A 23,415-nucleotide genomic window follows, 5' to 3' on the forward strand; every position below is an offset into this window, starting at 1 on the left:
CTCATTCATTACAAGCAACTACCTCATTAGTCCTCCAAAAGCCCATAAATCAAGTGTATAAGCTACTAGATCAAGAATAAATATAATGTCATTAAAGGCCAAAGACACACACAAAGGTGTGTCAAAGAACCTCTTGCCTACATATAATAATACTTGAAATGAGTGCATCTACGACAAGAACAAGAGAATACACGTCAACATGGACCAAAAGCATCTCTTGTCTACGTAAAAATACACTCAAAACCAAGTATGTTCAGCTACTAGAACAAGAGTAACAAGCCAACCATGGGCTAAAACACAATACATCTCTTGTCTACATAAGATGACACTTGAAATGTGTGAAATAAGCCAACCATGGGCATACATCTCAGCGACTAGAACAATGACACAAATGCCAACATAGGCTAAAATCACACACCATGGTGTGAATCAACGTGCCTTGTCTACATATAATAACACTCAAGACAAGTGTGTTCAGCTACTAGACCAAGAGAGCAAAAGCCAACAAAGGGCTACCAACACACGAAGGTGTAATAAAAATCTTTTCTACATATGATGACACTTAGATAAGGGTTATAAAAGGAGAAGACTTTTGAGGCAATAAAACTTGTAATGACAAACATATAAATAAAACCTTGAATTAATAGAACAATAAAAAGAATACTCATAACAATAATGTTTTGGAATAAATGTGTGAATATACAGACACCAAGAATACTTGTGCACAAAAGCACAAAACACAAATGTGCAAATGCACTCATAAGATTCATAAACAATAAAAGGTTGGGTAATAATCCCAAAAACCTTGATTTTAATATACCTTAAAACATTTAAGGTTTCAAACATCATATATCCATCATATTTATATATAAATAAGAGCATCCATAAAATTAATGGCAAAAAACAAACGAGTGACACACTCATAATTAGAGATCATATACCAAATCATTCTAGAGTCCCAAGGTGCCCATAACTCACCTCAACCACCATCTATAATATGGTAAGTGGACAATCTAGAATGACATAACACAAGGTGCCCATAACTCACCTCAACAACCATCTCTAATATAACAATAAGGCCATAAAAAAAGATTGATGCATCATATAACATGTGATGGATAGAAGATAAATGCCGTATAAAGGCAATGAACTTTTTAGGGAAAACATTTCCCAAATGATTTTACAAAGAGGGCCGATTTAAGGGTCCAACATAATTAATCACAACAATATGTCATATGACAATAATGTTGTATATATACGAAATTATGTTTAATCATGATCATTATAAAAAGACTTAATCAACACAACATGAAATATTTAAGCTATGTCATGTGGGAAAAAGGATTTGGAATAATCCAAGAAACAAATCAAGCCTTTATAATTAGCAATTTATATGTATACCAAGATGCAAAATGACAATAATCTTAAATGTGCAACTTTAGGACAACATGTACTAAGATATTACAGAAGCATTTATAATGATAAAAGAAACAATCTTACAAGTCCATTAAGGGATAAAAACAAACACAAGCCCTAAATAAGGCAATAAAAATATCTCTTTATTGAAAAGAGAGTACTATGTGAAAATGTCTATGGATAGACAATACACATACAAGCATAAATATTTTATAAAAGAAGTGTACAAAGACACTTTCACAATCACTTGAACAAAATACGCAAAAAGCGTAATAAAGGCAAACATGCAATAAAGCATGTTTTTCATAAAAAGAAACAAATGCTTGAGACTCTCAAGCTTTAATTATGCAATCATATGCAATTTAAGACAAAGAAGACCATATTATGGCCAATGTAGGCATCCTTAGAGATACAATCAAGAGGTTTTTGAAACCTTATGTGAAAAATACAAACAAATACGTTTGCATCATTAGAAGAAAATCAAAAAATAAATGAAATCTTTTATACCAAAGGATGCAATAGATACACTATGCATTCTATATAGTGTGGGAAATTCTTTTAAAAGATCTTTTACAATGGTTCGAACAACCTATTTATCACAAACAATTTTTCAAAAATCCTTTAAATAAACCAAAAACATTGAAACATCTTTAGGAGTTCTCATAAATAGTTATCATTAACAAGAACTACTTATGATTCATAACAAAGATGAAGATGTGAGAGATTCTTATATAAGAATTATATCAAGATTTTTAAAAAAAACATGACTAAAATCCATAAACAAGAGAGGAACTCAAAACAAATTAGACTTTATATGAGAGAAAAGAGTTTTAAACAACGATCATTAATCAAGACATCATATATAATTTTTAAAAGGTAATTTATAGGTCAATCATGAAATACTTATGTAAACATCATAAATCCCACATAATTGAAGACAATTTTAACAACATAAATTACTATTATATGTGATGAGGAATCGATAGCCAAGAATTATATATTTGAACAATAAACAAGTTCACCAAATTTAAAAATAAATATTTTAAAATATACGAACACACGAAATGTGAAAGGAAATGATTCAACTATCAAAAAACACTAAATGTGCAAGAAAAATAGTTTCATAATGCATAATATGTTAAGAAAAGAGATACATACCGAAAACTTCAAAAAAAAAGAAGGAACAATGAATACTTCACCATTTCTTGAGCACCATGCTTTCCGTTGCGCCAAGAGACAACCCCATCGTAACCTTGCTCTGATACCATGTTAGAAAGTGACTTTGAATATTTTAGGTTAGATAATGAACCCATACACATGCATATTAAGTGCGAATATACCCACTTAAGGGAATAACACAAGCACATCAAGTGCTAATACATAAACCCATAAAAGGGATAAATATGACTTAAAGTCATAAGTTGAATATTATTGAAGAAATAGGAAGAAGAGGGTAAAAACCCTATACAATGGAGCATAAGCTCCTCCAAGGAGTGAAGAATACAAAGAGGGAGACCCCTATTTATAACACAAGAGAGGAGCCACATAGGGGGCTCCCAAAGGAGTCGTTGTTGTGACCGTTGGGGGCTCCCCAACGACTCTTTTGGGAGCCTCCCTAGGTGGCGCAAACCATAAAAAATAAATAAAAAGAAACTAAAAAATAAAAGAAAAATTACATGCATATTCCAATTGGAATATGCGTAAAATGACAAATTACAAGAATATCCTTGAGGTTATTTTAGGAAGAGAAAATATATATATTTATATATATATATATATAAATAGAGATACGTATATATATATATGTATACGTATCTTTATATATAAATATATACTCGTACATTTAAGGATTATATTTCAACATACATATATGTGTACGAGTACACATATTTTAACACCTTGACTGTCGTCTGTTCCTCTACGCAGACATACCGGACTCTGGTTGTCGCTCTCTCTTCCTCCCTAATCTCCTTCTTTCTTCCCTTTCAAGAGGGTTTCATTTCCTCTGTTAAGGGGTCGGGTTACATTGCTTCGTTTGGTGGTTCCCGACATCGATTTTTGGGGTTTTTATGTAATCTGATTTAGATCCATCAGATTTTCGGTAAGAAAAACGGGTTGTCTCCAAGGGCTTTCGGAAGCACCAACTGCTCGTATCGGCTGGTTCAATGGATTTACTTTACAATGCAGAATCTGCAAATAAGCTTTACAAGTCAATAGGATTTTCTTCTAATTTTTGCACAGTTTACTTCTTTACTCTTTCTATCAACTCGTTGCATAAGAGCCACTCAGTTTATACCAGAGTTACCAGTCGAGGAAGCGGGAGCGGGAAGCGAGGCACTTTCAAAAATTTAGGAAGCGAGGAAGCGTGGGACCACTTAGAAGAAAATTCTGAACCGTCTCGGAAGCGACCTAGGAAGCGAACCGAAAGCGAGGGGAAAGCGAAAAAAATGAAAAATGGAGAAGCGAGGGGGAAGCGTGGGGGAAGCGCGCTTCCCATAAATGGGAAATGCGCTTCCCATAAATGGGAAGTGCGCTTCACATAAAAGGGAAGCGCGCTTCCCCAAAAAGGGGGACACTTCCCCTTACGCTTCCGAAGCGCGACGTTTTGCGCTTCCGAAGCGCGCTTCCCTTTTTACCTAGGCGCTTCCGGTAACTCTGGTTTATACTGTCAGAATAGTGCTATAATGCAAAACATACTAATGTATGTTATACTTGTTAAATTATGTAATATAATCATGCAATGTAATATATATTATATATATAAGGTAATACATATACATATATTAATATATATGTATATGTATCTACTTATTATATGTATAAAATATATATTTCTAACTGTTTAGCCGTAGGGGTAGTTTAGTCTTTTTACAACATATTCTTTTTAGAATATGTTTTTGTAATTTCCTCTTATTCTTATTCTTTTTTCTTTTTGTTATTTTTTGTAAAAGGTGGAAAGCACCTTGGAGGGGCCCACCATCTAGTCGTTGGGCTCCTTCGAACGGTCACATTTGTGACCGTTGGAAGGGGCTCCAACGGCTAGAGGTGGAGCCTCTCCAAGGACTCCACCTCCTCTATTTAAAGGGGCTCTCCCCTTGTGTATTATTCATGCTTTTGGGATTATAGCCCAATCACCTTTTCAATCTTATGACTCTTGGGTATGCTTTTGCGCATTTGTGAGTTTGTGTTGTGCTTTTTGTGCACAAGTGTTCTTGTTTTGCGTATGTGTACGCATTTGTTTCCAAGAATATTGTAATATTGTTATTAGTATCTTGTTGAAGATACTTTTACATGGTATCAGAGCTTGGTTGAAGAAGGAGGTTCGTGCTTTTATTTATTTTTCAAGTGCCTTGAAAAACGTGCTTTCAAGCTATTGGCATTTGAAGTGGATAACCTTCTTCAGGCAATATTTTGAGACTCTCTTTTGTTAAGGAAGGCGTGAAAGTTTCTTGAGGTACCTATTATTTTTCAACTTCTATCCTCTCTAATGGGCGAAAAAGACTCTCATTTCTCTCTTGGCTTCAAATTGAATGGCTCAAACTATCATGTTTGGGCCGGGAACATGGAAGCTCAAATAAAAGGTAAGGGTCTTTGGGGATACGTTCTTGGTTCTATACCGGAATCCGAACCAAGGATTACTTTGGTAGAGAAAGGCGAAATCAAAATTCTTGAAGGAGAAGAGAGGAACAAAGCTCTTGAGGAATACTCCAAGAAACATGAAGAATGGGAAATGAAAAATTTCAAGATTCTTTCTTGGATGTTTTCATCAGTTGAAACAAAGATAAATGCCAACATTATCAAATTCAAGAAAGCATCGGAAGCTTGGCATTATCTGGAAAAAATGTACACGTCAAGAGACTTGTCACACAAGTATTATTTCCAAAAAAGGGCTTTGACCCTTCAACAAAATGAGATGTCCATAAGGGAATACTTTGCGGAATTGTCGTCCATATGGGATGAACTCGCAATACTTGAGCCTAAGTGGAGTGGAGAAGCTATTGAGCTTAGATACAAACAATTGGAAGAGGACCATTTTTTTAATTTTTTGAATGGTCTTAGACCCGAGTTCGAGCAAATTCGGTCCTCTCTCCTTTCCTCTTTCGTTTCCCCCTCTCTTGAAGATGTCATTACAAAGCTAAGTGGGGAGGAAACTCGTATGAACTTTAGCAAAAACAATTCAAGTGTTCTTGCTACTTCAAGTAATGAAGAAAATAAAGGCACTAATGTCGTATCAAGACCGGGGAGCAATTTGAAAACTTGTAAGCCTCCTCACTTCAAGAATCAAAATTCAATTAGTCAAGGTGTAAAGAAGGACTATAGGAAGCTTACATGTTATTTTTATAAAGAACCGAGGCACATTAAACCTATATGCCCAAAATGGAAGCAAATACTTGCTATGACCATGACATCTCAACAAGAGGAACGATCATCATCGTCAAATGAGTCTCTTTCTCTTCATCAAATTGTAGAAGCTTTGCAACCTCTTCTCAAGGGAGGAGCTTCCGGAGCCGCTATGTCTACCTCTTCACCTTCCGGTAAGATATCTTGGCTTTTAGATTCCGGCGCATCTTTTCATATGACTCCAAGTGTTTGCTCCCTTTCCGAATTTTCTAAAAATCCTCTTCCATCTTTTGTCTCAACGGCGGATGAAACACCTCTTGAAATTAAAGGAATAGGAAATTTTGAAAAACAAGATTTTTTTATCCCTAAAATTCGTCTTATACCAAAACTAAATTTAAATTTATTTTCGGTCTCTCAACTCTCGGATCATGGTTGTGATGCAAAATTCACTTCTGATAAATGTTGGATTCAGGATCGCCAGTCCGGGAGATTGATTGGGGAAGGCTCTAGGAGAGGCGAACTCTACTACATTGACTTTCTTCAAGTTCCCAAGAATCAATTTTGTAATGTTTGTTCAAAACAAAGATATTCATGTATGTCATAAAAGACTGGGACATCCCAACATTGTTAAAATCTCTTATTTGCCTTTTATTAAACATCTTTGTAAAGGAGATTTTGTTTGTAATGATTGTATTCTTGGGAAAATGAAAAGTCTACCTTTTTCTCAAAGAACCATGTTTTCAACAAAGCCCTTTGAAATAGTTCATTTTGATGTATGGGGACCCGCTCATGTGATATCTAAAGGAGGATTCTCATATTATATTATTTTCGTGGATGATTACACTAGGTTTTGTTGGATATACTTTCTTAAACATAAACATGAAGTTTTTTCAATGTTTAAAACATTTAATATGATGATTTTAAATCAATTTAATAGAAGTTTGAAAATTCTTAGGTCTGACTCTGATGGTGAATATCTTTCAAATGAATTCAAGAGTTACCTTGAAAGTTATGGTATTATTCATCAGAAATCTTGCCCGAAAACCCCACAACAAAATGGGTTAGCCGAACGGAAGCATATGCATATTATTGAAACAACTAGAACATTGCTCATTTCGCAAAACATTCCAAAGAAACTATGGGTTGAAGCCGCCCTTATCTCGATATATCTCATAAACAGACTTCTATCGAAGAATTTGAGTGAAATTTTTCTTTTTGAAAAGTTGTATGAAAAAGAACCTGATTACAGCAGGTTAAGGGTGTTTGGATGTAAGTGCTTTGTCCTTACAAATAAAAATGATAAGCTTTCCCCAAAGGCCATTCCATGTGCCTTTCTTGGTTATTCTGAAACCCATAAGGGTTTTCGATGTTATGACATTAAAAATGACAAACTTTATGTTTTCAGAAATGTGAGTTTTTTGGAAAATCTTAGTGGTTTTGAAAGTCCAGAATTACATAATGAAAATGTTGATTATTCTTTTTTATTTAAACTATTAGCCAAAGATGATGATTCTAGTGATGATGAGTCAAATCAGAATGACTCAAGTGATATTGATATTGAGGAAATCATTTCTTCGCTTTACTCCTCTCACCAATCTATTGATGAAGGGCCATCTAGAGATCCCATCACCTATACTCATAGAGATAGGAGCACTTTTAGAAGTGCTCTTGAAAGATATGATAGTCAGACTATTCCTCAAGGTGAGGAAAATCTTCGTAGAACCGAAAGACACAAAAAAGCTCCCTCTAGGTTCATATCATATGATTCTTTTTCACCTAGATATAGAGCATGTCTTAGTGTCATTCACTCCTACATAGAACCTAGAAACTTTGCGGAAGCTAGTAAAAGTCCTGAATGGATAGTTGCGATGGAAAGTGAACTCGGAGCTCTGAAAAAAGCTAAGACATGGGAATTTCAAGTTCTTCCTAAGGGTAAGAAAACAATAGGGTGTAGATGGGTTTTTTAAGTTAAAACCATGGTTGCCAGTTGAGGAAGCGGGAAGCGGGAGCGGGAAGCGAGAGCGGGAAGCGAGGCACTTTCAAAATTTTAGGAAGCGGGGAAGCGTGGGACCACTTAGGAGCGATTCGGGAAGTGTCTCGGAAGCGACCTAGGAAGCGTCTCGGAAGCGAGGGGGAAGCGAAAAATAAAAAATAAAAATAAAAAAAAAAATGAAAAAACAGGAGAAGCGTGGGGGAAGCGAGGGGGAAGCGTGGGGGAAAGCGAGGGGGAAGCGTGATGGGAAGCGCGCTTCCCATTAAAGGGAAGTGCATCCCCCCATTAAAGGGAAATGCGTCCCCCATTAAAGGGAAGCGCGCTTCCCAAAAAAGGGGGACGCTTCCCCCCACGCTTCGGAAGCGCGAGGTTTCGCGCTTCCCCTTTTAGCTAGGCGCTTCCAGTAACCCTGGTTAAAACTAAGAGCGATGGATCTCTTGAGAGATATAAGGCTCGATTGGTTGCCAAGGGTTATAGTCAAGAGTATGGGATTGACTATGAAGAAACTTTTGCACCTGTGGCCCGAATGGTCACTGTTCGATGTCTCATCACTGTTGCATCAATTAACAATTGGAACATCTATCAAATGGATGTTAAGAATGCCTTCCTGAATGGTGATTTGAATGAGGAAGTTTATATGGATGCTCCACCTGGAATGGAGACTCCCAAAGGAAAAATGTTTCATCTTAGGAAAGCGCTCTATGGCCTAAAACAAGCCCCTAAGGCTTGGTATGATAGGTTTAACTCGGTAATGTTGGAAAATGAGTTTTCTTCTTGCTTTACAGACACTGCTTTGTTTGTTAGAAAATCCAATGTAGAGATTGTGATTTTGCTGTGGTATGTGGATGATATGCTCATCATCGGAAGTGATTCTAGCAGGGTAAAGGGTATAAAATCAATTTTAAAGGATAAATTTGAAATGTCTGACTTGGGTTTTCTAACTTATTTTTTGGGAATTAAAGTAGCATACTCTCATAGAGGGTATTTCTTATCTCAAACTAAGCTTGCTTATGAGATCATTGACAGGTTAGGTATTACAGATAAAAAGGTTTGTGAAACTCCTGCCATAGTGGGAACTAAAATGAAGATTGATGATGGTGTTCCTCTTTCGGATCATTGACAGGTTTGTGTGCTCCGCGCTTTAACTTTCTTCTTAGCAAACTCTCGGTCATACTGCCCAAAGTTTGAGTGGGGGTGTTAAATTATGTAATCTAATCATGCAATGTAATATATATATATATATATATATTATATATATAAGGTAATACATATACATATATTAATATATATGTATATGTATCTACTTATTATATATATAAAATATATATTTCTAACTGTTTAGCCGTAGGGGTAGTTTAGTCTTTTTACAACATATTCTTTTAGAATATGTTTTTGTAATTTCCTATTATTCTTTTTCTTTTTTCTTTTTGTTATTTTTTGTAAAAGGTGGAAAGCACCTTGGAGGGGCCCACCATCTAGTTGTTGGGCCCCTTCCAACGGTCACATTTGTGATCGTTGGAAGGGGCTCCAACGGCTAGAGGTGGAGCCTCTCAAAGGACTCCACCTCCTCTATTTAAAGGGGCGCTCCCCTTGTGTATTATTCATGCTTTTGGGATTATAGCCCAAGCACCTTTTCAATCTTATGACTCTTGGGTATGCTTTTGCGCATTTGTGAGTTTGTGTTGTGCTTTTTGTGCACAAGTGTTTTAAGTGTTCTTGTTTTGCATATGTGTACGCATTTGTTTCAAGAATATTGTAATATTGTTATTAATATCTTGTTGAAGATACTTTTACAATACTTTCACGATCAATATTGTGTCTATTTTCTTTTATGTCTTTTATCCAGGAATTAACGTGTGATTTTTTGTAATCTATAACATCCTAATGGATCTGTTTTTTGTATGATAATTTGGCTAAATAGATTTTACCTTTGACTAATAACATAATTTCAATTTTCAACTTTCATTTTTTGCTAGTATATATTAATGTGCATACATTTATGTATATAAGCAATAATTTGTGTTTGCTTCCTAGGTCGCTTCCGAGACGCTTCCCAGTTCGCTCCTAAGTTGTCTCGTGCTTCCCGCTTCCTAAAATTTTAGAAGTGCCTCGCTTCCCGTATCGCTTCTCGCTCCCGCTTCCTCGACTAGCAACTCTGGTTTGTAACCTCAAATCCAAATGCATTTCTTAATATATATATATATATATATATTATTTATTTATTTTCTGTTAAATGAAATCTGGCTAAGTTGCCCGGTCTGAGTAGTACCAGGCCTACAGGTCCATTCAGATATAGGCCCAACTACAACCAGGTCCAATTGGGTGTCCAGTTCTGATCAGACCTAGGTTCGTTTAGTCACAGGTCCAACCAGGCATAGATCCAATTGACCCCTAGTTGGTTTAACAGGTTCAATCTGTAATATCGTGTGTTTTTACACTTAGTTAAATTTTGGACTTTTGAAATTTTGGCTCTGTTGTAGAAAAATCGATAAATCCTCGATTTTAGGTGGCATCAATTGAGTTTGGGTTTGGCCCAGGTCTCATTGACAAGACCTAAACAAGCCAAACAAGATATGATAAAAACTTTTATTTTTAACCTTTAAAATCAAGCTAAATTCGGGTTAAATTCAGGCAAAATTCAAGTTATACATCATTAGATGCGCCTCAAAATTCTGAATTCAACAATATTTTATTTTCCTGAATTCGGGCTATGGTTGGCCCGAAAATCATAATTTTTAAAAAATGGCCTGTCTCGATGGCACCGGGTCTGGGTTAGATCGGACCGAATTCGGTTCATATGATCCAAGTTAATATGGATGTGGACTCAGTCTAAGACCCATATTAATTAGGATCTGATACAGTTCAAGATCCATATGGATATTAGATATGGATTTAGATCTTGGATCCAGATCTAGATCCAAAATTTAGGTCCAATGAAATTAAAGCTTTAAATTTAGTATAAGGTTTAATTTAAGGAAATTTAGAGTTAAAAAGACTCTCATAGTGATAAGGCACCTTTTGAATTTTTTTGGATATTTGTTAATTAATAAATTAATTACTTAATTAATATTAAAAATAATTAAATTCCGATTGAGTTAGATATGGTAGTTACCAAATAGTGGGGTTTTTATAAGAGCCCAATTTGATTGAGTAAACAAAACAAAAAAGTAAGTAAAGAAAAAAAAGAAAGAAAAGAAAATTGGAAAAGTCAACAAAGGGATTAGGAAAGGAGGGCTGGAGATAGAATCCCATATGGGAAAACTCATCTCCCAGCCCATATGGGAATCCAAAGGGTGGGCGTCACTCTCTAGAGGGCCCCTCTATTATAAAAACTCAAAAAAAAAAAAAGAGAGAGAGAAGGGATACCGTGGGAGAGAAAGAAAGAGAAGCAAAGAGAAGGAGAAGAAAGCCTTCCTCTCCGATCTGATATTTTCTGGTCTTTTTCAATCTTCAACAAAGGTACGGGTTTCTCTCTCTATTCGAACGAGAAGAAATAGTGTAAGCGAAATTTATGTAATGTTTTGGTGTAAAGGAAAAAGGAGCGAAGGAAAGCCGATTCAGAGCATGTATGTATATGTATATATACATATCGTTATATAAGGTATGAACATATATATATATATATACACACACACGTCTGTGTATATATCTCTCTCTATATATATATATATGTAATGTCAAATCAGTCTTATAAATATTCAAGATTTGAGAATCAGCCGTCTAGAAATCGTTCCAGATTATATAGATTATATAGGAGTGTAGATCTGGATTTTTTTTATTTTTCTTTTGTGTGACTGGTCTTGATTATGAACCCAATAGGGTTCAAATATTTATAGCGTCAGATCTAGTTTACCTAATGTTTTACATGTCTCGTGTATGCTGAGAATTTAAGAGCTCTGAAATCGTTTTAACTAAGTAGGATAGAGACTTAATGGCCTGTGTCGTTATTTCAACTCTTGTTCAATGGGTGTGTACATTGATCCGTATCGGTTATGTTTTTGTAGAGATTTCAATAGATGTATGCATGATGAATACGTTGGTGCCTGTATATAAGAATAAGGGTGATATACAAGATTGCACAAACTATCATGGTATAAAACTCATAAGTCATACTATGGAACTTTGGGAGAGGGTGATTGAGTCTAGGTTGAGGAAGGTTGTCATGATATCGGAGAATCAATTTGGTTTTATGCCCGGAAGATCAATTATGGAAGCTATACATCTTCTTAGACAACTTATTGAGAGAAATAGAGAGAGGAACAAAGATTTGCATATGGTTTTTATTGATTTGGAGAAGGCATACGATAGAGTACCTAGGGACGTTCTCTGGTGGACAATGATGAAGAAAGGTGTTTCTCTCAAGTATATTAGTTTAATTAAGGATATGCATGAAGGGGCAGTAACCAATGTCCGCACTTGTGGAGGGGTGACAACCAATTTTCCTATAACGGTTGGGTTACATCAAGGATCTGCTTTAAGCCCTTTCCTATTTGCTATAGTAATGGATGAGCTTACGAGATCAATTCAAGAAAATTTGCCGTGGTGTATGTTGTTTGCTGATGATATTGTTTTGATTAATGAGTCTAGAGCTGGGGTTAATGCTAAGTTAGAATTATGGAGACAAACATTGGAAGCAAGAGGTTTTAAGTTGAGTAAGAGTAAGACAAAATATATGGAATGTCGGTTTAGTAAGCAACAAAGTAGTGATGGGAGTGTAGTGAAGCTTGGTGAGCAAGAAATACCGGTGGATGATTGTTTCAAATATTTGGGATCTATCATTCAGAAGTATGGAGAAATTGATGGAGATGTAAATCATAGGATAAAGGTTGGGTGGATGAAATGGAAAAGTGCAACTGGAGTGTTGTGCGATCGTAGAATGCCATTGCGGTTGAAGGGAAAGTTTTATAGGACGACTATTAGGCCCGTTTTACTATATGATACGGAATGTTGGGCTGTCAAGAGACATCATATTCAAAAAATGAGTGTAGCTGAGATGCGTATGCTTAGATGGATGTGTGGAAATACAATAAAAGATAAGATTCGGAACGAGGAGATACGTAAGAAGGTAGGCGTTGCACCCATTGAAAATAAGATGAGAGAGAATCATTTACGGTGGTTTGGACATATTCGACGAAAGTCTAATGATGCTCCAGTTAGAAGGATGGAGAAATGGGAAAATATATTAGTTAAAAGAGGTCGGGGTAGGCCTAGGAAGACTTGGATGAAGATGATAGGAAAGGATATGAATGCTTTGAACCTCACCGAGGACATGGCATTGGATAGAAATGATTGGAGGAGAAGGATTCATGTGGAAGACCCATAATGATTTTCTTTGTTGGTTCATATCGCCGACCCCAATTGTTTTGGGATGAAGGCGTAGTTGTTGTTGTTGTTGTTGTGTATGCATGATGAATACATTTCAGATTCATATGTAGGAGCAGTCTTGAATTTCTTTTCTTCATGTATTGCTGTATTGAAAAAAAAAAACAGAGAGTATGCTCAAGTCTCGGTTTGTTTAGTATAAATAGCCCAGCCGACTGCTGTCAGCTTGGCAGTTTCTCCACTAAATTTAAGCCCAGCCGACTGTAGTCAGTTGGGCAGATCGCAAAATTTCTTTCATCCCAGCCGACTGCAGTCAGCTGGGGTAATTCTATACAAAAAATCTGGTTTATGTCTATCGTATCTTCTTGATCCAGCATGACTCTTCTTGTTCCGGCATGACTGATTGTGCTGTGCACGTGGGAGGACTATTGCAGACATCAAATTGTTTGTTGTTGCATAAGTTGTTATTTAACTTAACTGCACCAAGGTGTGCTATGTTTTGAAAGTATTTGACAGCATGTATTTCGGAGCCAGCTGTCTGTTTTTTGTTGACTAACTCCTCAATACCTTGTTTGCGTTGAGTCGGGTGGAACATAATGATTTCTGATCTTACCGTGAATGTGTTTTGCAACCTGTTGAAGAAAAAAAAATTGATGTTTTGTGTAAGTCGGCTAGTACCGATCGAATCTTGCCTATATTAGGTTATGTATCTTGTTGCACCAGAAATGGGTTTTTGAATGAATCTGTGGAAACAAATCGGACTGTTATAAGTCTGAAATTTTGACTGTCATAAGTCTAAATTTCGGACTGTTATCAGCCTGAATTTCGGATTGTCATAAGTCTGATTTTCAGACTGTCATAAGTCTGATTTTCAGACTGTCATAAGTCTGATTTTTCGGACTGTTATATGCATGATTTTTGGACTGATTATACAACTATTCACAGGATTGTTTTGGTACTTGCTATGTGTTATAAAATATTAGTCAGATGCATGTCATATATGGTTGTTCATGCTCGTGAGGTGTTACCGAAAGGCACGTTAGATGGGACTGTTTATGCTTGTGAAGTGATACCGAAATGCACGGGTAGACATGACTGTTTATGTTTTCAAATTGTTACCGAATTACATGTTTATGTATCTGTCCATGCATGCTTATGTATGACCGCGAAACACATTTATTTAGCTGTCCATTAGATTGCCAATAGAGTCCTAGTGCTGTCCCGTGTGCGGGGCAGCATAGCTTCGGGCTCAGTAGCTATGTTTTGTATCTCAAGCTTGCCCGAAGTGACGAAATTATTTGTACTTTCCATATGCTCATGGAATTCTATATCTTGTCAACATAAATATGCATGTTATGACCACATGATTTTTAAGTTATATTGTTGTTGCATTAACATAATCACGTGCATGTTTGCATATTATGCATGAGATGAATCATGAGACAGGATGTATATTGCAAGCATGTGTTCATATGCATATGTAAATTACTTTACATGTACATTCGTATTGTGTGTGAATAAATATGCATTTGTAGACATGTTTGGATAATTGTGTGATCACATGTTCACTGTGGTTTTTGCATGAGATGCATCAGTGGTCAGATGTGAACCACTGTAGACCATGTGGGCCACGAGCAGATGTTGCTCTAAGTTTTATTTTATGCATTTCAAAAATTCATATAAAAATTTATTGAGTTTCTGAATTAATTGCACTATTGAATTTTGGTAACAGGTTAAGGTTCCGTATTGTGTTTTTCATGTTGATTTGCAAAACGAAGCTTTTGTAAAGAACCTGTCTTTTGATAAAAACGATAAAACAGTGTAATTAATGTTTTTTTCCTGGACGTCTCTTCCATTGTGTGAGAATCTTGGATGGCGGTTTTGGGGAAACGTGAGGATACTAAAACTTTGTGTGTGATTGTGTCATTGAACTCGATACGGTAGTTTACCTCTCGGCCACGGTTTTAGAGAGTTTTCCGCCACTTTGCTTGGAGGTGGTGTGTAGACACAGTTGTTGTTATTGGTATACCAAGAAAGTGGCATTAGTGGATGTTGATTTTCCTGGTGTCCCGACATTAGATGTTGATTTTTAATGTTCCGATGGATGATGTTGATTCTTGATATCGGTCGAGGGCCAACTGTGGAACCCAGTAATAATTTACAAATTGTATGATAAATTACAATTGGAAACCTATCTTGAATTTCAAGAATTGATGTGCCTGTTTTGAGTATCCACGAGTTTTAATGAAAAGTGAAACTAAATTTGTGTGCATTTAATAGAGACATGCATACAAAAGAAAACTCTGATAAAAATTTAATAAGTTACTCATGCATGTGCATTGAGTAGCTATTTGGATTATGAGATAATTGTAGTTATGTTCTTCTAAAAATATTACATGGATTTGATTTATGCTTTTCTTGCCTATTTCGATCTTTAAAGAAATTCGTACGCATGATCTTTGATTCTGACTCTATGCCTTCTATGTTTTTTTTACAGGCTTTGAAGCTCAGTGACAAGGGCGCTTGTTATATGGAGCTTACGAAGATATGTGACTACTTTCTGATATTTTGTTTGGGATAGTGTGACTTCATTATTATTGACATTTATTGGATTATGTTCTTAAACTTTAATTATTGATGAATAAAGTTATTTAGTTGGTTGTTGGGTTAATGTAAGATCCCTTGTAGTTTGGATTGTGTTATGTCTGTAAGCCTCGGATATCTGGGTATGGTTTCCGCAATTGTTTTAAAAAAAAATTAGTTTTCAACGTGGATAAGTTGGGATCGTTTCACAATCTGTTCATTTAGACCCAGTCTAATCAGACATATGTTCATTCAAAACCAGGTCCAATCAGACTAATTAAGTCTGTTTGGGTTTCCATATCAAATCATACCTAGGTCCATTAAAGCCAGGAATAAGACATGAGTCTAAGCAGAACCTAGTCCAATTGGGTTGCTGGGTTGGTTAGACTTTGTCTAATTAGACCTAGGTCCATTCAATATCATTGTCCCAAGCTAAGATTTAGGGATTCTGAAATTAACTCGATAAAAGTAGTTCATTTCCTGTTTCTCTATTCATCTTCACATATTACACATACACGCAGACATGTAATTATCAGTGTATGATTGCAGGCTTGCATCAAAAACCATATTCCACTTATGATATTGATACTGTCAAATGAGATCTTCATTCTTATACTTTACGCGATGAATCTGTGAGTACTTTTTGAAATAACTATTTTAATATATTGCTTCTTTTACTAAAGCAGGTCTTCTTAAATTGGGGACGGTAAATGAAAAAGCTGCATTGAACTACCAAGGCAGTTATGTACAGGTCTGCTAATATCAAGTTATCTAAATGTATGTGTATATTACAGCTAATGTGCACCATTGGCTTTGTTTAAGCATTTTGGAAAATCAGCCTTTTATGCAGAAATATCATTGTCCCTACCATGGGAAGAAATCTGTGCGTATCTGATTTACTTAGCTTGAATTGGATGTTCATAAAAAATCCATGTGTGGAAATGTTGTCACTATATCTCTGCAACTTTTGAAGATTTGTGCTTGCTTTTGTAGCTAAAGATTCAATTCTTAAACGTTATTTTCCCAAATTATGATTCAGGTGATTTTAATAGACAACAGGGCATGCACTTGGCATAATCTATTCTGACTTTTTCTTTGCTGAAGGATAAGAGAAGGGGATAAAATCCGTTATAGCTAAGGGAGCTTGCCTATATTTAGCTGATTTTTGTGTCCTATATTCTCTGTTTTAAGTTTGAATCATAATTCAAAGTTTAAATTCAATGACTTCTTTTTTGTGGTTCTGATCCTCATGGGAAATATCATTGATGGTAAAGCTCTTATTTGCACTAATAGGACTCATTTTTAGCCTCTGCTTGCTGACTGTAACTATGTGAAGGACAACTATTTTTTTGCATTCCATACTTTCTATGTTTTGCACTGTATAGGAGCTAATAATTGGGACTAAGTCACACTTTGCCTTATTGTACCTTTGGAGAGATTTCTGTGCCATTTGCAATCAGAACACATCACGGAGTAATAGTTATGTGGAATCGAGGATAATGATATTTTTATTTAAGGGGCTATCAAAATGAATATGATGGGCTAAAGAATCCAAGTTTCTGAATTAAACAATTTTTGTGTGCCTGCATCTCTAAAAACAAAAAATCATGGTTATGGGTATCATTCTGCATCAATCCCTTACCTGTCATTCATATAGACTAGGTTATATAACGACCCCAACTCATACCATTGAAAAAGTGCAAAATTTTATTTATTTTTAAATCAATTGCGAAAATATTTTCAGAGGCCCAGGGCCTTTACAGTTTCACAACAACTAGGAAACTCGACACACCACAATTACACTCCATCTTTCAATCCAAACCCAAATGAATCAACTTTATTAATTAAGAAATGATAGAGTCATGAGACAAATAAATAAGAATATCAGAGTACATAAAAGAAAATAAAAAGAAAGAGCCATGCTGTTCATAGAAGTCTGTCAAACAGTCATGTGATTCTCTTGTAGCTTCTCTCATGAGGAAGTCACCTCACTGGGCATCTGAGTCTACGAAAAACACCAAAAGTATGATGTCAAAATCCAAAAAATTCTGCGTATGAATCATCTTAATAAAACAAATGAGCATAAAGAATACAGATAAGATTCATGCAATAATTAACATGGATGCTACTAGAATAATTACACAATGACAAGTAGTATAAATATTCATCATGCAATAAGATGAAATATTATGCAGTTAATATACAGGAGAAGTAAAGAAACAAACAAATATGCATGATCTAATGCATAACATGAAAATGCATGATCTTGGTGCACATGCATGAGTAATTTATTATTTTTAATAAAGTTCTCTTGAATGTATGCATGCCCCTATTAAGATGCACATAATTTAAGTTTCTCTTTTTATTATAGTTACTCATAGATATACCAAACGGGTAAGAATTCTCGCGGTCAAGTAGGGTTTTCAAGGTAACTTCGCACATAAGTTGTATTTTATTATTGGGTTTCAAACTTAGCCCTCGACCGAAACAGCCTTCGGAATATTAGATCACTCATTTAATGTCAAGACACCAGGGACCACCCATCTACAAGTGTCGCTTTTCTTGGTATACCAAAACAACAACTGTATTTACACACCATCCCCAGGCAAAGTGGCAGAAGTTTTTAAAACTGTGGTCAGGAAAAGAACCTCAATATCGGGTTCAAAGGCAACAACAATGCACGTGGAGTTTTTGTATCCTTTCGATTTTCTCAAAACCGCAACTCCAAGAGGCCCGTACTCTCGACCAGATATCTTAGAAGATACATTATACTGTTTTTTTTTCTTTATGTTATTATCAATAGTTGTTTCATTAATTTGTAATTCAGCATGCCAAATTAATATCACAAATTCGCATTTTCAAATGCGAGGCTCATCATGAGACTCCAGTCCGTGGGAAAACATAGAACAGTGAAATATAGTGAAATAATATTCATGTGACTTTTGTGATGCATTAAAACAAGTAAAGAAGGTGAAATTTCAAGCTTGAGGCTCACCAGGCCTACGATGATTCATTTTGATCATCTATACATCATATGCAAAAATCGTAACATGTCATATATGCAATAATGCCAACATGCTTCTAATGCACATTCATACATGTTAATTAAACATGTGCATGATCTACAACATTCATATGCATGAGTTTACCCCACTATGCCATGTACATGCTTTCATTTATCAAGTAAGCATGAGACACACTCCCATGTAAGCACATACTTTAACATTCCACATTTGAAGTTTGTGTATGCATGTGACAACCAATTTGCATTCAAAACAAAAGCAAGCAGGTTGTGTCAAGAAGGCATGTGAAAAGTTTCATTATGAGCATGCATAAAGATAAACCAACCATACTTAAAAAAAATTGGAAACTAAATCACATAACGGAACACACTGTTATTATGTGTGCACATGCACTTGGAACCGCTTGCAATAACATATTGCTAAAGCATATCATATTAAGTCCAAGCATATGAAACAAAATTACATCCTTAGCATGTAATCGGAATCAAAATACATATACTTAACACAAACTGAAAGTTAACATACATGTAACTTTAGAATTCCAGATTTAAACCAACATTAAGTCTGAAAAAAAGACTCTTTTAAACCCCAGCAAACCAGCCAAGCTGGCAAGACCTGGCTAGCAGGCTGACAGGCCCAGCTTGCCAGGCCTGCTGGGCCCAGCAGGGGACTATAAAAATAATAAATTTTTTAGTTTGGCCAGACTGGGATAGCACCATACGGGTGCTGACAGACCTCCCTACCAGGCCTGCTGGCCCAAGAAAAAAAAAGTTAAAAAAAAAAATATGCCCAGCCAATCCACTGGGCCTGGCATAGTCTGTCAGCCGAGTGCTGCTAGACCTGCCCCTTGCCCAGCCAACTGGATGGGCCTGGCTAGGTTGGGTTTTACCCAACCAAAACCCACCCGGCTAAGCTGCCATCCAGGCCAGCTCAACATAAATATAAACCCTATATTTCCTACGTGCGAAAACACACTTGTAGCTTTCAAGAATGCATACATATGCTTGCCACTACAAACTGCATGTGTAATCTAAATTTTCATGTCTCATGTATGTAAGAATATGCATAGTTCACCTGGATTTTCATACATGAACAAATTCATATCTTCGGTATGCATTTAAAACACTGATTGAAAGACCAAAAATACATGCATATGCAACTTATGCAAGCTAGGGGTGGCAAAATCTGACCCGACCCGCCAACCCGCTTCTTAGCCGGGTTAGGGTTTGGCTTAAACGAGTTTGTGTCGTAAGCGAGTCGACCCGCCTAACCGGTTTATTAAACAGGTCGTGTTCATGTTAGGGGTATGCCAACCCGCCAACCCGTTTGACCCGCTTAATAAACGGGTTAGGCGGGCGGGTCAAACCGTTTACACGAACTCGTCAACCCGCAACCCGTTTACATATATATTATGTTATCGGGTTGCGGGTTAGTAGCAGTGCCGTAAGACCTATTTATTGCTAATAATTATTAATAAAGTATTTACGGGGCAATGTGGGTTGCTTTATGGGGCAATGTGAGAGTACAGGAGGATGTCTTATTTTATTAATTGATTTTAAATACCCAAAAAAAAAGAAATTAAATTCATTGGGATTGCTTCAATGCCAGGCACATAGCGTTAATAAATTTTAAAATGAAAAATGGTGATTTTATCACACAGTGGGTCAGGAACATTGAATCCAAACCGATTTCTGAGGCCTTCTGACGGAGGAAGAGCTTCTCGACTGCTTTCTTCTCGTGGGGAGTTGTCCATTTATCGAGACGTGGGGCTCGCCTCGACGTGCATTCGTCATTGTTGATCCTGTCCCGCATGGTGGCAATGGTCCTCCGATAGAGGCAGAGCTCGTCGTTGGCATCTTCGGTGGACCTATAGATGGCATCAAGCAGAGCCGAGGAGAAGGATGGGTTTCTTGGGAACGTTCCCTCTTTCGTTTCCGACCTCCATCTTTCCATCCTTTTGTGTGATTATTATATCTCCAGAGAGAGAGAGATGGAGACAGAAAGATGGGATGGCGATGGTGGTGGTGTTGGTCTATTGAAAAAGACTCAAATGCTGCAGAGAGGTGTTTGGAGGTTGGAACAATTGGAGTGAGCAACAGGGAGACATCTTGACGTCTTAAGATGTCTAGAGAGAGAGAGCAAAGGGTTATGCCAGCGAGAGAGGCGCAATCAATGCCTGCTGCAAAAAACAAAGGACGGCAGCAGAGAGAGAGAGAGGTCACTCCTTCGTCCTTTTTAGCTTCGAGTATGGTCGTATTTTTTCTTGGTAATTTCTGAAGCATGCACTTAAGTTTCCAACATATTTAAAGAAGGCGACTCATTTAATAAACGGGTTAACCTTGTCGTGTCGGGTTACCCATTTAATAAATGGGTTGTGTTGGTGTTTGCCACATCCGACCCGTTTAATAAACGGGTCGTGTTCGTGTTGAGGTATTCTGACCCTCCAACCTGCCCATCTGACCCGATTGCCACCCCTAATGCAAGCATGAGCATCCAAAACCATTCAAAATCACCATCATACAAATAAATTTTTTTTATAAGGGGTACCAGCCGACCCAGACGGCTGGGCTCGGCTCCAACCCAGCCAAGCTCAGCTGGCTGGGGTTGGCAGCCAACACACAGCCAACAACTGGCAATCAGTTGAGTACCCTCGACTGGCTGCCAGCCAACCCCAAAAGTGGAAAAAAAAGGCTGATTTTTTTTTTTATGATCCAACAAGCGCGTACATGTAACATCTTGTAAACATGAGGTTCAAAATACTGATTTCAAAAGGACTGGCCTATATGCTGATTCTCATTAACACATACTTATGTATGCATTTTGCATTCAATTGAGCATAAACCTTCCAATACTTGTAATTTGTATATTCAAACAACAAATATAAGAGCATAGACATACTATCAACCACACAAATATTCATATTCATCACTATGCAAATTTTTTTTAAAAAGATGGATGCATACATATGAATTATTTTATCACATGTTTTCATGAATCGATATCTATCAAAAGTAAGATCTAAAAGAACACTTATACAACAAATAAAAATTTTGTTCTAGTGTATACAAAAATTTATTCTATGAAAAGATGAATAAAACCAAGAAAAATAATTACAAGGAAGAGGATCCATAATCCCTCCTTCATTTATCGTAGAATAGACATAAAGATCTACTATTCTTCCATGGATTTCCATTGAAATCATGCATGAAAAATTCATCTACACTCAATTTCTCACTTGATTCAAGAGAGGAGATCCGTACCTTTACATGAATCGAGAAAAATCAAGGATGAATGGATAGATTAGACGAACCACTCTTCTTCTTCCTCCTTCCCTCTTTTCCTCTCTTTTCTCTCCCTCTTTCTCCTTTTTTCCTCTTTCTTTCTTTTTCTTTTCTTTTTTTTTGATGTTTAAATAAGCCAAGAAGGAGGTGATGCCCTCTCCCTTCTCCGGCCCTCTCTAGATGGGCTGGAGAAGGAGAATTTCCTCCTTGGAGGATTCTCTCTCTCTTTGTAAAATTTTTTGAACTCATGTTTTGACTTTTTTCAAAGTTTCCAAATTTTTCAAAAGTCTTTTCCAAATCTCTCTTAGGTATGTATAAGGACTCTGTTAGGAAGTCCTAAACAACCTTAACAATAAAATTTTAGAAATAATAATAATAATTAATTAATTAATAATTATTTTTAAAATTCTAAAGTTAGTTTAATTACTTTAGGAGTCTTCTTAACTCCAGCTAACTTTAATTTAAAACTTTAAACTGAATTTGAAGCTAGATTTTCATTGGACATGGATTTGGATCTGAATCCAGATCCAAAATCCAAATTCATATCCAAAACAAAATTGAATTATGATCTGGATCAAATCTAGATTAACATGGGTCTTGGATAAGGTTCAAATCCATATTAATTCGGATCATAAGCATTGGATCCAATTCGACTAAGTCTGGATCAAAGCTGACAAACTGCTCATTTTTCGAAAAAATATGATTTTTAGGCCAACCGAAACTTAAATTCTGAAAAGTAACATATTGTTGCGCCCGACATTCCGAGATGCATCCATCGGTATATTACATGAATATAAATTCTGAATTTTGCCTGAAAATAACCTGAATTTTGCTTGAATTTAAAAGTCAAAAATAAATTTCTTTCTTACATTTTAAATGACTCGTTTAGACCTAGCTGATAAGATCTGGGCCAAGCCCAAACTCAAAAGCATTAGTTTAAGATCAAGGTTCAAACGATTTTTCTTCTATAGCCAATTTTTTAAAAAATCATAAAATGACTAAGTGCGAAAATACACGATATTACATCCCTAACCTCTTAAAAGAATTTCGTTCACGAAATTAGAATGTACCAAATAAGTGTAGGTATACATCTAAAACATGAAAATTAAAAAAGTTATACCTCGATCGATCCTACCCTCTTAGGATTGATCATGTATGCTTATAAGAAATACAATTATATCAAACTCTCTTAATTCACACAAAAAAATTTAAGTTTTAACTACGCATAAATTCTATCACAAGAAATTCACATTTAGCTATACTAGCATGTCATCACAAAAATTCAAACAATCTTAAAAGCATCAAATAACCTCACCAGTGAAGGAGACTGCTCTTGAGCATGATGCACGACTTGCTGACACTTCATTACAGGGCTCAAATACCAAAATTAAAAACTTAAATGCTAAGAAGATGGTAAAAATGTAAGATTTTGTGTTTGCTCTAATACCAAACCTAT

General features: G+C 36.1%; 1 protein-coding gene across 4 annotated transcripts in view; it reads left to right on the forward strand.

Annotated features, from left to right (window-relative positions):
- Window positions 1-16,928, forward strand: part of LOC149842505 (bifunctional nuclease 2-like) — a 44,075-nt gene extending 27,147 nt beyond the window's left edge. Inside the window, exon 10 of one of the 4 annotated variants that reach the window (XM_089999241.1) lies at window positions 16,695-16,928. The gene's annotated coding sequence lies outside the window, so the exon portion shown is untranslated. The other 3 variants (XM_089999239.1, XM_089999240.1, XM_089999242.1) reach the window with 3 other exon arrangements.
- The last annotated feature ends 6,487 nt before the right edge of the window (window positions 16,929-23,415 follow it).

This window comes from Nuphar pumila, chromosome 3 (assembly GCF_984573655.1).
Source record: "Nuphar pumila chromosome 3, dmNupPumi1.hap1.1, whole genome shotgun sequence".
In the NCBI taxonomy this organism is placed as follows: Eukaryota; Viridiplantae; Streptophyta; class Magnoliopsida; order Nymphaeales; family Nymphaeaceae; genus Nuphar; species Nuphar pumila.